The 13443-nt window shown below is 48.7% G+C and overlaps 1 protein-coding gene across 4 annotated transcripts in view; it reads right to left on the bottom strand.

The window, feature by feature from the left end:
* LOC115100070 (dimethylaniline monooxygenase [N-oxide-forming] 5-like) overlaps positions 1–13443 on the bottom strand; it is a 76939-nt gene that overhangs the window by 4655 nt on the left and 58841 nt on the right. The gene's annotated exons all lie outside the window — the stretch shown is intronic.

Here is a 13443-nt window from a genome sequence, read left to right as displayed (position 1 = left end):
GGATCTCAACCCAGTCCTCGGGATCCACCTTGCCAATCAGGTTTTCAGGATATCCACAATGAATATGCATGAGATAGATTTACATGCAGCGCTTCCATTTTTTATTTATTTATTTTATTTGCTTTTTTTTTATACCGGTATTCAAATAATATCATATCATTGTATGCAGATCTACCTCATGCATATTCATTGTGGAAATCCTGAAAACTTGACGGGCTAGGTGTGTGACGAGGACTGGGTTGAAAACCCCTGTTTTAAGCAGCCACCCTTTTTTTCAGTCATTCCTTTGTTGGATCTCAGAGAGAGAAGGTAGAGATTCTTAAGCTCTTTGCTTCAAAGCTGAGAGTTAAAAGATAATAAAAAGCTTTAGAGGAGAAAGCTAAAGGTGTATTATTGCAGTCATTGTTTTATAGTTGTGGTTAGGAGTGAAAGTTGGAAAAAGATCTTAATCTCCAAATGGGTTTGCTTTTGCACCTATCATGAGAGGAATTAACCTCATTTGTAAACCAGGGTGCACTGTTATAATCCCAGTCTCTGAGGTGAACTCAGGACACCCACTAAGGCAGAGCTGGGCTGCAGGAAACTGAAAGGTGTCAAAAAACAAACAAGGGACAAGAGAGTGCACAGCAAGGTGAGGAAAAAAACAGACAACGTGGAACAGGACAAACTTAAGGCAAACAGAGAGAGCAGAAGGCCAGGGCAGACAGAGACCACACAAGACAAGAAGAAACCCAGAAGGAATGGGATTAATTTTCAAAGATTTAGGTGCATAAAAATTAGCATATACATGCATAAGTAGCATCTACTCACATTCATGGTATTTTATAAACCTCAAACATACGCACACATCTACACACATTCTGAGGTGGAGCCAACATTTATGCACATATGTTGCTATCTTTAAAAGACACTTATGCATGTAGATTTACCAGTTTACTTGTGTAATTGTACACCTGCTAATTATTGATATCAGACTTTTTTATTGGGTAGTATTGGCTGGGTGAAAGGTCTGGGGGAACTGGAGGGAGTTGAGGCTGAAGAAGCAGGAGATCTCAATGACTTGGAAAAGGATTGGGTGAACTGTTGGAGTAATTGGAAAACCTAGTAATTTCATTTATGTGCGCATGATTTAAAACACACCGCCTTACATGCATATATCCTGATTTACAGAAGTCTCACTTTAAAATACATGCGTGAATATTTTTAAAATAGGTAGAAAAGTGCACACTTTTAGTGCATTGAAATACTTTTAATGCACTGCATATATTCATGCGTAAGGATACATATGTGCTTATGTAGCAGGATAAAGGTGAAAGTGCAGTTGTTTACCTGTAACAGGTGTTCTCTTAGGACAGCAGGATGTTAATCCTCACATGTGGGTAACATCATAACACGGAGCCCTGTCACGGAATACTTTTATCAAAGTATCTAGAAGCTTTGACTAGCACACTGAGCATGCCCAGCATTAGAGATGTGGTTCGTTTTTCGCCCTATTTAGGAAATTTAACGAAATTTCCTAATTCGTTTCTGTTTCGGAGTATCCGAAACACGACATAAACGCCGTTATTTCGGAGCCCCCGAAACCGGAAACGAAATTTTCCCCGCGATTCGGGGGAAAATTCGTTTTCGGGTTTGCCTGGGGAGAGGGGGCACAAATTTTTTTTATTAAAACCCACCCCAAACATTTAAATTCACTATAATACACCACCCCCCGATCCCTCCCCAAGACTTACGAAGATCCCTGGTGGTCCAGCGGGGTCCCGGGGTCCATTTTCCCTCCGTGCCCTCCGTGCCCGGTGTGCTGTGCTGCAAGCCGTGCGCCTCAAAATGGTGCCGAATAGCCCGAACTACCATGTCACAGGGGCTTTCGGCACTATTGGTCAGCCCCTGTCACATGGCCATCGGCGCCATCTTGTGCTCCTATCATGTGACAGGAGCTGACCAATGGCGCCGAAAGCCTCTGTGACATAGTATGGGCAAAGGCTATCGGCGCCATTTTGGTTACTGGCAGCCGAAAACGAAATCGCTTTCGGACCCTTGCTGGACCCCCAGGGATCTTCGTAAGTCTTGGGGAGGGATCGGGGGGTGGTGTATTATAGTGAATTTAAATGTTTGGGGTGGGTTTTAATAAAAAAAAAAATTTGTGCCCCCTCTCCCCAGGCTCCTGACCCCCCCAAGGCTTGCCAATAATCCCTGGGGGTCCAGCAAGGGTCCGAAAGCGATTTCGTTTTCGGCTGCCAGTAACCAAAATGGCGCCGATAGCCTTTGCCCATACTATGTCACAGAGGCTTTCGGCGCCATTGGTCAGCCCCTGTCACATGATAGGAGCACAAGATGGCGCCGATGGCCATGTGACAGGGGCTGACCAATAGCGCCGAAAGCCCCTGTGACATGGTAGTTCGGGCTATTTGGCACCATTTTGAGGCGCACGGCTTGCAGCACAGCACACCGGGCACGGAGGGAAAATGGACCCCGGGACCCCGCTGGACCACCAGGGATCTTCGTAAGTCTTGGGGAGGGATCGGGATGGGGGGGGGGGTTGTTATATATGTACGAAAATGCTTAAAAATGTTTTTAAATGCTTGGGGTGGTTTTTTTTTTTTCGCTTCGTTACCGATTCGTTTTTCGGTCCGGTTTCGGGTTTCTCGTTTCGTTTTTGGGCAAACGAACCGAAAACGAAACGAGAAGACCCGAATTATACCACGAAGTATTCAAACCGAAAAATGACCCGGTAGAAAAAAACGAAGCACATCTCTACCCAGCATGCCACTATCCACGCATCCATGCAAGATCCCCCTTTAGTTTAATAACATAGAAAAAATATGAGCAAAAAAATAAAACAACAAACCAGGAGAACCCAATTCTGCAGGGAGGTGGGCAGGATTCCTGAGGACTAACATCCTGCTGTCCTAGGAGAACACCTGTTACAGGTAAGCAACTGCGCTTTCTCCTAGGACAAGCAGATTGGTAGTCCTCACATGTGGGTGAGTACCAAGCTCCAGCCTATCCCCATTTGCAGGAGAGACCAATAGTTACCGAACAAGGTGCCAATGGGCACAACAAAAACGGTGGTGCTGTTGGTCGGCAGGGATTGCCTGGCTCTCAACAGGGGTACTAGGCAGGAAGAGTTGGGTTCAGAGTTGGAACAGATTGCGCAGGACGGATTGACCAAAGGCACTGTCCTGACGTCCATCCTTGTCCAGGCACTAGTGAGCCACAAACGTGTGAACTCCACATTGCAGCCCGTCAAATTTCGACGATGGGGACTGCTTGCAGATGAGTCACCGATGTCGCCATGGCCCGCACAGAGTGAGTTTTAACTCTGCCGGCCAGTGGAAAGCCAGCTTGTGTATAGCAGAAGGCTATGCAATCCGCCAGCCAGTTGGATAAGATCGGTTTACCCACCGCCACTCCCAGCTTGTTTGTATTGAAGGACACAAAGAGCTGCCTATGACTGACTGTGCGATCTAAATAGAAAGCAAAGACCCTCTTGCAGTCCAGAGTGTGAAGAGCCGTTCCCTTGGGTGGAAATGAGGCCTAGGAAAGAAGGTGGGTAAAACGATGGACTGATGAAAGTGGAAATCATTCACAACCTTAGGCAGAAACTTAGGGTGCGTACTCAAGACCACACAATTGTGAAAAAAACCTTGTGTGCGGTGGGTACGTAACCAAGCTCTGAAGCTCACTAATGCTATGAGCTGAAAATCGCCACCAGGAATATAACTTTCCAGGTGAGGAACTTCGAGTCGCAGGAATGCAGCAACTCAAAAGGGTCATGTGAGCCATGCTAGGACAATGTTGAGGGCCCAGGCCACAACAGGAGGCCAAAGAGGGGGCTTCAGCTGGAGCAGGCCCCTCATAAAGTGACCTACTAAAGGCTGCACTGATATGGGTGTACCAGCGATGCCCAGATTGTAAGCACTCACAGCGCTGAGATGAATCCTGACTGAGCTGGTTTGAAGTCCAGACTCAGAAAGGTACCACAAGTAGTCCAGCAGCTGGAGAAAGAGGCATGTGAATGGATCCTGTCCCTCCCAAGCACACCAGATGGAGAGTCTTCTCCACTTCAAGCTGTAGAACTTTCTGGTGGAAGGTTTCCTAGAAGCCACCAACTCATGGGAGACACTATACGAGAGAGCCAAGGGTTATAGGACTAGGTGCTCAACATCCAAGCCATCAGGGCCAACACCTGGAGGTTTGGATGCACCCTGAATCTGTATGATCAGATCAGGCACAGAACCCAGCAGGATGGGGGCCCTGATCGACAGATCCCGCAGGAGAGGGATCCAGGCCTGTTGGGGCCAAAAGGATGTCACGAGGATCATGGTCACTCTGTCGTACTGAAGCTTTAGCAGGGTCTTCAAGAGAAGCAGGAGAGGTGGGTACACATAAAGCAGACCTCTCTCTCAGTGGAGGGAGAAGGCATTGCAGGCCAGATGTCCGCCCTCTAACAACAGAGAGCAGAACCTGCTCACCTTGTGATTGTGCAGGGAGGCGAAGAGGTCCACATCTGGTAAACCCCACCGATGAAACAGTTTGGCCGCTTCCTCTGGGTTGAGGGACCATTCATGCAGCTGGAAGGAGTGACTCAGTCAGTCTGCCAGTACGTTCAGAGTCCCAGGCAGGTACGTCGTACGCCATGACATCCCCTGTGAAAGGGCCAGGTCCATACCTTCACCGCCTCGTGACAGAGGAGGAACGAGCCCGTACCTCCCTGTTTGTTGATGTACCACATTGGCACATAGTTGTCCATCCAGATCAGGACTGCTTTGTCCAACAACCGGTCTCTGAATGCCCATAGAGTGTAATGGATCGCCCGAAGCTCCAGAAACTGTATTTGACAGAGGGCTTCATGAGTGGTCCAGAGACCCTGCATGTGGAGGCCATCCACATGGGCTCCCCAGCCCTGAGAAGAGGCATTGGTAGTGAGGATCACGTAAGACGGAGAAGTTTGGAAGGGAATCCCCTGCTGCAAATTGGAGAGGTGTTCCCACCAGGACAGAGACGCCTGTAGAGGTTCTGTGTCTGCAACGCAAGTCTCGAGGTCCTGAGAGGTCTGTCGCCAATGTGACCACAAGGTCCATTGAGCCATCCGCATGCACAAACAGGCGAGAGGGATAACATGGATGGAAGCCACCATGTGGCCCAGCAAATGGAGCAGATGATGAGCAGTAACCTGCTTGCTGCTGCGGATGGAGTCCGCTAGTGAGGTGAGGGCAAGAGCCCGATCACCGGGCATAAATGCCTTTGCCTGCACTGTGTCCAGTCTGGCACCTATGAAGTCCAGCTGAGGAGATGGGCTGAGGTGAGATTTTGGGTAGTTGATCATGAACCCCAAGGCTTGTAGATCCCACACTGTCAGGGCTAAAGCATGAGCGCCCCTGCATGGGAAGCACTCTTGATTAACCAGTCGTTTAGGTACAGGAAGTCATGCATCGCACAAAGCCTGAGTTACTCAGCCACCACTACCAGGCATTTGGTGAAGACGCAAAGGGCTGAGGCCAACCCAAAAGGCAGCACCTTGTACTGATAGTGAGCCTTCCCCACCACGAAGTGGAGGTATTTTCTGTGGATGGGGAAAATAGCTATGTGAGCGTAAGCTTCCTTGAGATCGAGGGAGCAGAGCCAGTCCCCTCTGGCTCTGCTCCCTCGATCATCTTGAACTTTTCTCTTAAGAGAAATTTGTTCAACATCCTGAGGTCGAGAATGGGGTGTAAGCTTTCGATCCTTTTCAGAATTAGGAAATACCTCAAATAGAACCCTCAGCCCTGCTTGAGCAAGGGACTGGCCCTACCGAGCCAGCTGCATGAAGGGCAGAGAGTTCCGTTTGAAGTATGACCTGCTGGGCAGACAAACCACATGATGGACATGGGGGAGAGGTCCCTGGGAGCTGTCGGAAGTTGAGATGGTACCCCTGATGGATTATGTCTGAAGTGACATCCTCCCAGCGATGGGAGAAGGCAACGAGCCTGCCTCTCACTGGGGGATCCAGTGTCAAGGGTGTGTTCAACTGACTTGCTACCAGTCAAAAACCCGTAGTTGGGGCTTGCTGGGGCCTGGGCTCTTGCTTCTGGTGGGGGCAGCCCCTGGAGCTAATGCATGACATGCAAGCTCGGGAGGCCAGAGGATACGACTTCCTCTGCCTGTAGAGGTTCTTCCAGGATCCTGGCCTTGAAGATTTCCTGGCCGAGGAAGGGGTGTCGGAAGCACTAGTGGAAAGCTTTTGAAGGGTATCATGGAGGCCCTTCATTTGCGCTACCACATCCCGGACCTTATCTCCAAAGAGATTGTCACCTGTGCAGGGGAGGTCAGCTAGTTTCTCCTGCAACTCTGGATGGAGATTGGAAGCACTGAGCCAGGACATCCTATGGGCACAGATGCCCATGGTGGCTACACGAGCTGCGGTTTCAAAGATGTTGTAGGCAGATTGCACCTCGTGCTTGCCAGCCTCGAAGCCCTGAGGGCAATAGCAGAGAGCGCCTCCTACTGTTGATGTGGTAGGGTCTCCACAAGATCCTGGACTTGCTTCCATAGGTTCTGGTTGTACTGAGTCATGTACAACTCATAGGCGGCAATCTGGGTGATAAACATAGCGCCCTGGAAGACCTTGCGGCCAAAGGCAACGAGCTCCCTATGTTCTCACCCCGGAGAGGCAGAAGCATGAGTATGGGAGTGCCTGGCTTTTTTGAGGGCGGACTCTACAATCACCGACTGGTGGGGGAGATACCGCTTCTCGAACATCACAGCTTGCTACACCAATTAGGTGGCATCTGCCTTCCTATTGACGGGATATAGAGATCGGGTGCTCCCATATCCAAAGGAGGAGGTACTTGAAGATGTCATGGATGGGAACTGCCACAATCTCTTTAGGAGTGTCGACAAACTAGAGTACTTCCAGCATCTTGTGTCGAACATCCTCCTCCATGAGTAGTTGGAAGGGTATAGCCTTGACCTTGGCCCTGACAAACTCTGTGAAGGACAGAACTTCAGGGGGAGACCAATGCCTTTTTTCAGGTGGGGAAGGCTCTGAGAGGGGGTTGTCCCAGTAGTCGAAAGAAGACGCCATAGAATTATCCCCCCATGGGTCATAAGGCCCTTCCTCATCACTAGGGCCAGCACGACATGGGCGAGGCCTGTGGGGAATATCAGATCTGGGCTCCGATGGCTTCGGAGGCCTCAAGGGCTCTGTGGGAATCAACAGTTCCTCTGGCATCGAGGGGACTGGGGGCTGCGGCAGGCTGGAAGGACCTGGTAAATGCTCAGGGAACCGAAGCCTTGGGAACATGGCACTGGTCGTGTCTTCCTCCTCGAAGGACTTGAGGATTAGAATTGCTCCGGATGGAGGCATTGGTGGCTGTTGGGGGATTGAAGCCCCTTCAAGCACTGGTTGCATTGGTAGGGTGCCTAAAGAACGTCCAGACACTCAAGCAGGGGTGCTAAGATAGACGGCGGAGGCTTGGGCACAGGTATGGGGGCCGGTGGCATAGCCGGCTCGATGCTCTGGAGAGCTCTGAGCAGCGCGGTCTGAACCCTGCAGTCCAGCTCCTCCTGAAAGTCCAATGAGGCCAGGACTGAAGGAGAGGGATGAAGCATCACCGGCTCTTCCTCAGGTCTCCAAGGTAGCATGGTGCCCGACACCAATATCGGTGGGGAATGCCTGAGACTCCTGGGGATAACGGAGGATGGGGCCTCCTATGGCTGGTGTCACTTCGGTGGCGGTATTGCCACTGTAAGTACCAGTACCGCACTGGAACCAGAGCCATGCGCCGACAGCGACTGTGTCGATGCTTGCAGGATCTCCCACGGTGCTCGGCCTGGTCTTTCTCCGGCACCGAGGAGGTGTTGGATCCCGATGTTCGGGACATCGGAGAAATCATGGAGGATCGGTCAACGTCCCTGTGATCCTTCAAAGAAGTGGAGAAAGGAGTATCGAGAGGGAGCGTATCAAGGGGCTCCCCACAACCTCTCGGTGTCGATGACTCTGACACAGGTGTGGATGGAGCAGACTTGGAAGATCCGAAAGGTTTATCCATCTTATCAAGATGTGCATCGAGGCCTTTGGGGGTCATCTGATCACACAGGTGACACCCCCGGATATCATGCGAGGCCCCCAGGCAGAGGATACAAACCTCATGTGGATCTGTGATGGACATGGTCTGCGGGCACTGGGGGCATCGACAAAAACCGGATGACACCATAAAAGTTACCCGGCGTACGGTCGATGACCGTCAGTCACCGAAAAGCGAGATGTTGGGATTCGACCGCAAAGAAGCAAAAAAAAACAGTAACGCCGAGAAGGCACCGACCGTGAAGGGGGACCCGATGATTGAAATGGGGAAAAACGACACTTTTAGCAAAAAACCTGAGAAAAGAGTGGAGCTCCACGAACCGTGAGGCAACTGCACCGCAGAAAAGAAGAGACTGAAGGGGGACCTTGCGTGGACGTTGCGGATAGTGGAATGCTGGGCATGCTCAGTGTGGTAGTCAAAGGTTCTAGAAACGTTGACAAAAGTTTTCCGTGCTGGGCTCCATCGGATGATGTCACCCACATGTGAGGACTACCATCCTGCTTGTCCTAGGAGAATACAGGTTATAAAATACTATGGTACAACTACGAGCGGCCATATATGTGCATATTGTATATGCTGCCATGCACAATTGTTTGAAAGTTTCAAAAGGCCACGAACTTTGGCTAGTGCAAGATACAAGGCAAGGCAAGACCACAAATACTAAGGGCCACAGCAAAGATTGCGGGTAGAAATCTAAACTGAGGCAGTGTCCTTAAAGTGAGGCAGGCTTTTAAAATGTGGCAGTACGGGGAACGTGGCTGTCAGCAGGGCTTAGAGAACTGAGCAGCAGGGAATTTGGCCCACTGAGGGCCCCTGCTGGCTGGTGGGGAGCACTGCTCACAGATCCTCACAAAAATTAAGCAGATAGAATGTGTCTGCAGGACAGAAGGAAGAAGAGACTGCAGAGGCTTGCATGTAAATTTCATTAAACGTGGATAGAAAACCCCAGTATTAGAGTCCAAAATATGATGCATTGCTTCCCCCATTGACTTTTATGGAAACTAATTAAGTATAACAAAATAGATGAATTAACTTGGGAACTGAAAGGAACAAAATGGCTAGGGAACTGAAATAATAAACCAAACCACATTTGTTTCCATGCACATACCTAGCCTGTGTGCATGCATTTTTCAAATGTACAAGTGTTAGTTTGCCCCCTCTTGGCCGCTTGCAGGAATAGCAGGGGAAAAGTTCACCTTTGAAAGAATTATCTTAAGTTTAGAAAGCTGACTAAGATCTGTGCCACTTCCTATAAGGAATGAAGGTGCTATACATTTATAGGATTGTTTCTAACATTATAGGCATAATTTTTCAGTATTTTACTTGGAGTCTTTTGTACTTTATGGGGGTAACTTTTGTAACTGCTCCCATTGGTGCAGAGTCCGCCAGAATCTTTTATCTGACGTGGGAAAAAGCAACCGCGTTATTTCTATTGCACATGGCATAATCAAACAAGTTTGCCTGCTGTCAAACGGCATCGATTTTCAGCAGAATCCAGTCGGCTAACTCTGGGTGAAGAGCTCACGTCTCAGAGTGGCTGAATCCAGCCGCCTGCGTTCACGAGAGGGCTAGATTTAGCAGCTCTAAAAAGGGGGCCGCTGTGGGGTTTAGTGAGTGGAGAACGTTTGCTAGCTAGTGCTGATGTAGAGCGCTACCCGGATCTCAGGCCTAGGCAGTGAATAGCAGGCCTTAATCTCGCTGGCCAGATTTTCACTGGCTAGATTTACAAACATTTTCAGCCGCAAACCTAGCCAGCTAGCTTCAAACGAAAGTGACCTTAACTTAGGTGGCCAAAATATTCCTTTCTGGCCATATTTTTTGGGGAGAATCTTCTTATGTGTGCTTCATGCCTGGATAAATAAAGTGTTAAAAATGCCAAAACTTTCATTGTCCCTGAACGTTTTTTTTGTTTTACAATAATAGTGTACCCTGGAGGAAGTGCGACACAAGCATTAACAAACCATACGCATCAAAAGGATTAGCTTACAGTCTTTCAATGACATCATTTGAAATCAAATTTGTTAAAAGTAGACCGAAAGGTTAATGGGGCAGAGAGAGTTCCTTTGTTACCCTAAAGAATGTTTTAAGATGCACCCCATCCGTACTAGAAAGGGTTACATCCCGATCCAAAGTCGCAGAAGTGCAGATCTTAAAATATTAATTAGCCTAACAGAGGACCCATCTCTACCCAACCTCATGATTCATTTCAGCAAATGCTATTTTTGGCGACTTCTCCCTCCTATCTCTGCCTTTCCGCTTCTCGGAACTAAACTGAATGTTCAAAGCAATTTACACATGTAAAATGCATTTTCTCCACATACTGTAAATCACTGGGCTGAAAACTGGCCACCCTCCGTGTAGCTGACCGCATTCATATGATGTTCCACAAAGCACGAACCTTTAGCAGCACTGAAAGGAGACCTTCCCGTGGGCCCGTTAAGGTTGGCTGAAGAAAGTTGCATAACTTTTCCAGCAAAAAAACAGAGCATTCGTATCTGCAGGTTCTCTAATTCTGTGGCAATTTTCCAGGTGGAAATATACGCATAACTTTCCCCTTTCGCTTTGAAAACCTGTGCAAAGACCAAGAGTAAAAAGTACCTGCAAACTTGGCACCAATGCCAATGGTTCAAAAATTGACCACAACAAGAAATACTTATATGATGGGATCATTAGTTGTGTCCCCGCGCGCGAGTTAATATTTCAAGGCATTTTGGGTGGGAGACACCCAGCGGCGTCCTTGATCTGAAGTTCTTTGGACCTCATGAGTGGCCAGCATGTAAAGATCATAAAGGGAAAGGGTTCATGGAGCGGTGTAGCCTTCATCTCTAGTAGGTGAGGACTCTGAATTTGCAAATATACTTTTTTTCTAAAATGCTGTTCCATAAATGCTCTCTCTTCTGAGGGCATGAGCTGTATTGAGTGAAGGATCCATATAATTAGTCTGTAGTATTTTTTCCAATGATGTGTTTCTGAAACTGTGCCATTGGGAGTCAGGGGTGCTAGAATTACCTTAAGATCTCGTGTCTAATAGAAGTCAGAAGGCTGCTGCTGTTAGAATCCAGCTGTCTTCCCATAATCCCCAGCTTCGGATGCTCACTGAGTGGCAAGGAACCGCCAGTGGTCACCCTGACATGTATGTGACTAAGACCTGGCGGAGAAATGCCCAAGCGTTCGTGCACATTGGCCCGCACCATTCTGCGCACATTGGAGGTAGAGCTGGGTGTTTTCCCTGAAGCTGGACTCTTTGTCATAGCAACAGTTTCCTTAGCCTATGCCTGGTCCTTGCCTTGTCTTGCTTGCTGTGTGCCTGGTAATGGATTCTGCCTGCTCACTATTTGCTTTGACCTTGGACCATTCTGGATTCTGCTTGCCTTGATTTTGGCCTGGTTACTGGATTCTCCTCACTTGCTGCCTGTCCTGACCCCGGATTGTGTTGGGATCTTGCTTGCCTTCGGTCAGACTCTGCTCCTGTGTTCCTCATTTCGGCTTGGTTCCTGTCTCTGGCTCGGGCTGGTTCCTGTCTTTTGTTCAGCATGATTCTGGCGTTCAATTCTGCTCCAGTCTTCAGTTTTGCTCCATTTCAGCTGTACATTGTGCAAGCCATCAGTCTTGTTACAAGTCATCAGTCTTATCCTTGCTAGTTCTCTGTTTCATCTTGTCTTTGTCAAGCCTTCAGCAATACATCCTGCCTTCATACAGACTCACGGACTCAATCTGGTCCATGTCAGGGCGTGCTTGCCTGCCGTTGGTGCAGGCCTTGGGTCTTGCTGTGAGGTTGTGCTGCGGCACAGGGGCTCACCACTGTTCCTGTTCGACAGGGATGGGCTTTGGAATGGCTGGAGGCCAACCCCCAGGAACCAGAAGAGGGCTGCCCTGTCCTGACAGTTTACCAAGGCCATGAGCTTGGTAAATGTGACCCTGTGACAGGCCATCACTGCTTGAGCCACCAAATGCAGGAGCAAAAAGCAGAATTGATTGGTCTCCTGCACCAATTTATGGAACAGGCTCAGCAGCAATTTGATCAAGTAGAAGATTCATTATGGACCTTGCTCAGCACCTAGATACGATGCAAGTCCCATATCTGGCTCCTGCTCCAGTGCCTGTCCTGGGGGGGTTCTGTACCAGCACCCATCCAGGCTGTGGAAACCATGTTTCAACTTCCTCCATCTCCAAGGCATAGTGGCGATCCTAAGGGGTGCAGAGGATTTCTCAATGTCTGCAAGATGCAGTTTGAACTTCAGTCAACTCTTTTTTTTTTGACTGTGTTCTTTCCTTGTTGGATGGCCCTGCTCTTGCCTGGACTTCTCCTTTATGGGAACAGGATGATGTACTTCCCAAAAATCTGGATAACCTGACGCAACAATTTTGCTTGATCTTTGAGCAGCCCAGACGTGTTTCGTCATCTGCTATGGAACTCCTTTGTATCCACTAAGGCACGTGCTCAGTTGAAGAGAATGCAGTTGAATTCTATATCCTAGTCTCTGAACTCAGGTGTGGTGAAGATTGCCAAATTGCCATTTTCTGGTAAGATCTGTCCAGAAGAATAAAAGATGAATTAGCAGCTTGGGACCTTCCTCTATCCCTCGAAGCACTTATTTCCCTGGTTATTCGTATAGATCTAAGATTTCAAGAACACGTTCATGAAAAAAAAGAATTCCCAGAGGACCTGGGAATTCTGTGGTTCCCAGACTTCCGTATTTCCCACAGATTATCTCACAACCTCCGAGGGTGTTGCATATGATGAACCTATGCAATTGGGTAATACCCAGTTCTCGTTTGATAAGCAACAATGGCAAAAAGCACACCTTTGTCTCTACTATGCTGCATCAGACCATTTTGTCAGTTGGTATCCCCTGAGACTGGAAAATTCCGTACAATGAAGCCTTGTCAGGAAGGTAGCCTTCCAACCTCCTGCTTCCTCTCCACAGCTAATGATACCAGTGCGTCTCTCCTTCAGAAAACTCATAGTTTGTTCATGGGGCTCCTAGGGGGGAATCCAAGATGGCGGCATGAACGTTCACATATTGCCATTGCTCTCCACTTACCGATTCTTTGTACAAGTTTCCTACTCTCAGTGCCTCACAAAAGGAAATGGAAAGTGAGGGTGCATCCTTCCAAACCCTCAATTCCCTGGATCAACGGACCATCCCTGAATACACTGATACGAGGGCTTCGTGCCCCGTTGGCTAGATGGAGAGAGGAACTTGTCTGGGGAAGTGTCTCTCAGCCCACTCAATATATGCTCCCTGCCATTTGCACTATCCCAGACAAATGCCAATACAGTTGGGGCGAGTGCTGATGATGATGACCTCACTGTCACTCCCTGTATGGAAGGTGTTGTCAGCTATTCGCCTGGAGATGAACAGAGCTCCAT

The sequence above is a fragment of the Rhinatrema bivittatum genome, chromosome 10 (genome assembly GCF_901001135.1).
Source record: "Rhinatrema bivittatum chromosome 10, aRhiBiv1.1, whole genome shotgun sequence".
Classification (NCBI taxonomy): Eukaryota; Metazoa; Chordata; class Amphibia; order Gymnophiona; family Rhinatrematidae; genus Rhinatrema; species Rhinatrema bivittatum.
Note: the sequence above shows the minus strand (reverse complement) of the source record. Positions and strands in the feature narration are given on the sequence as shown.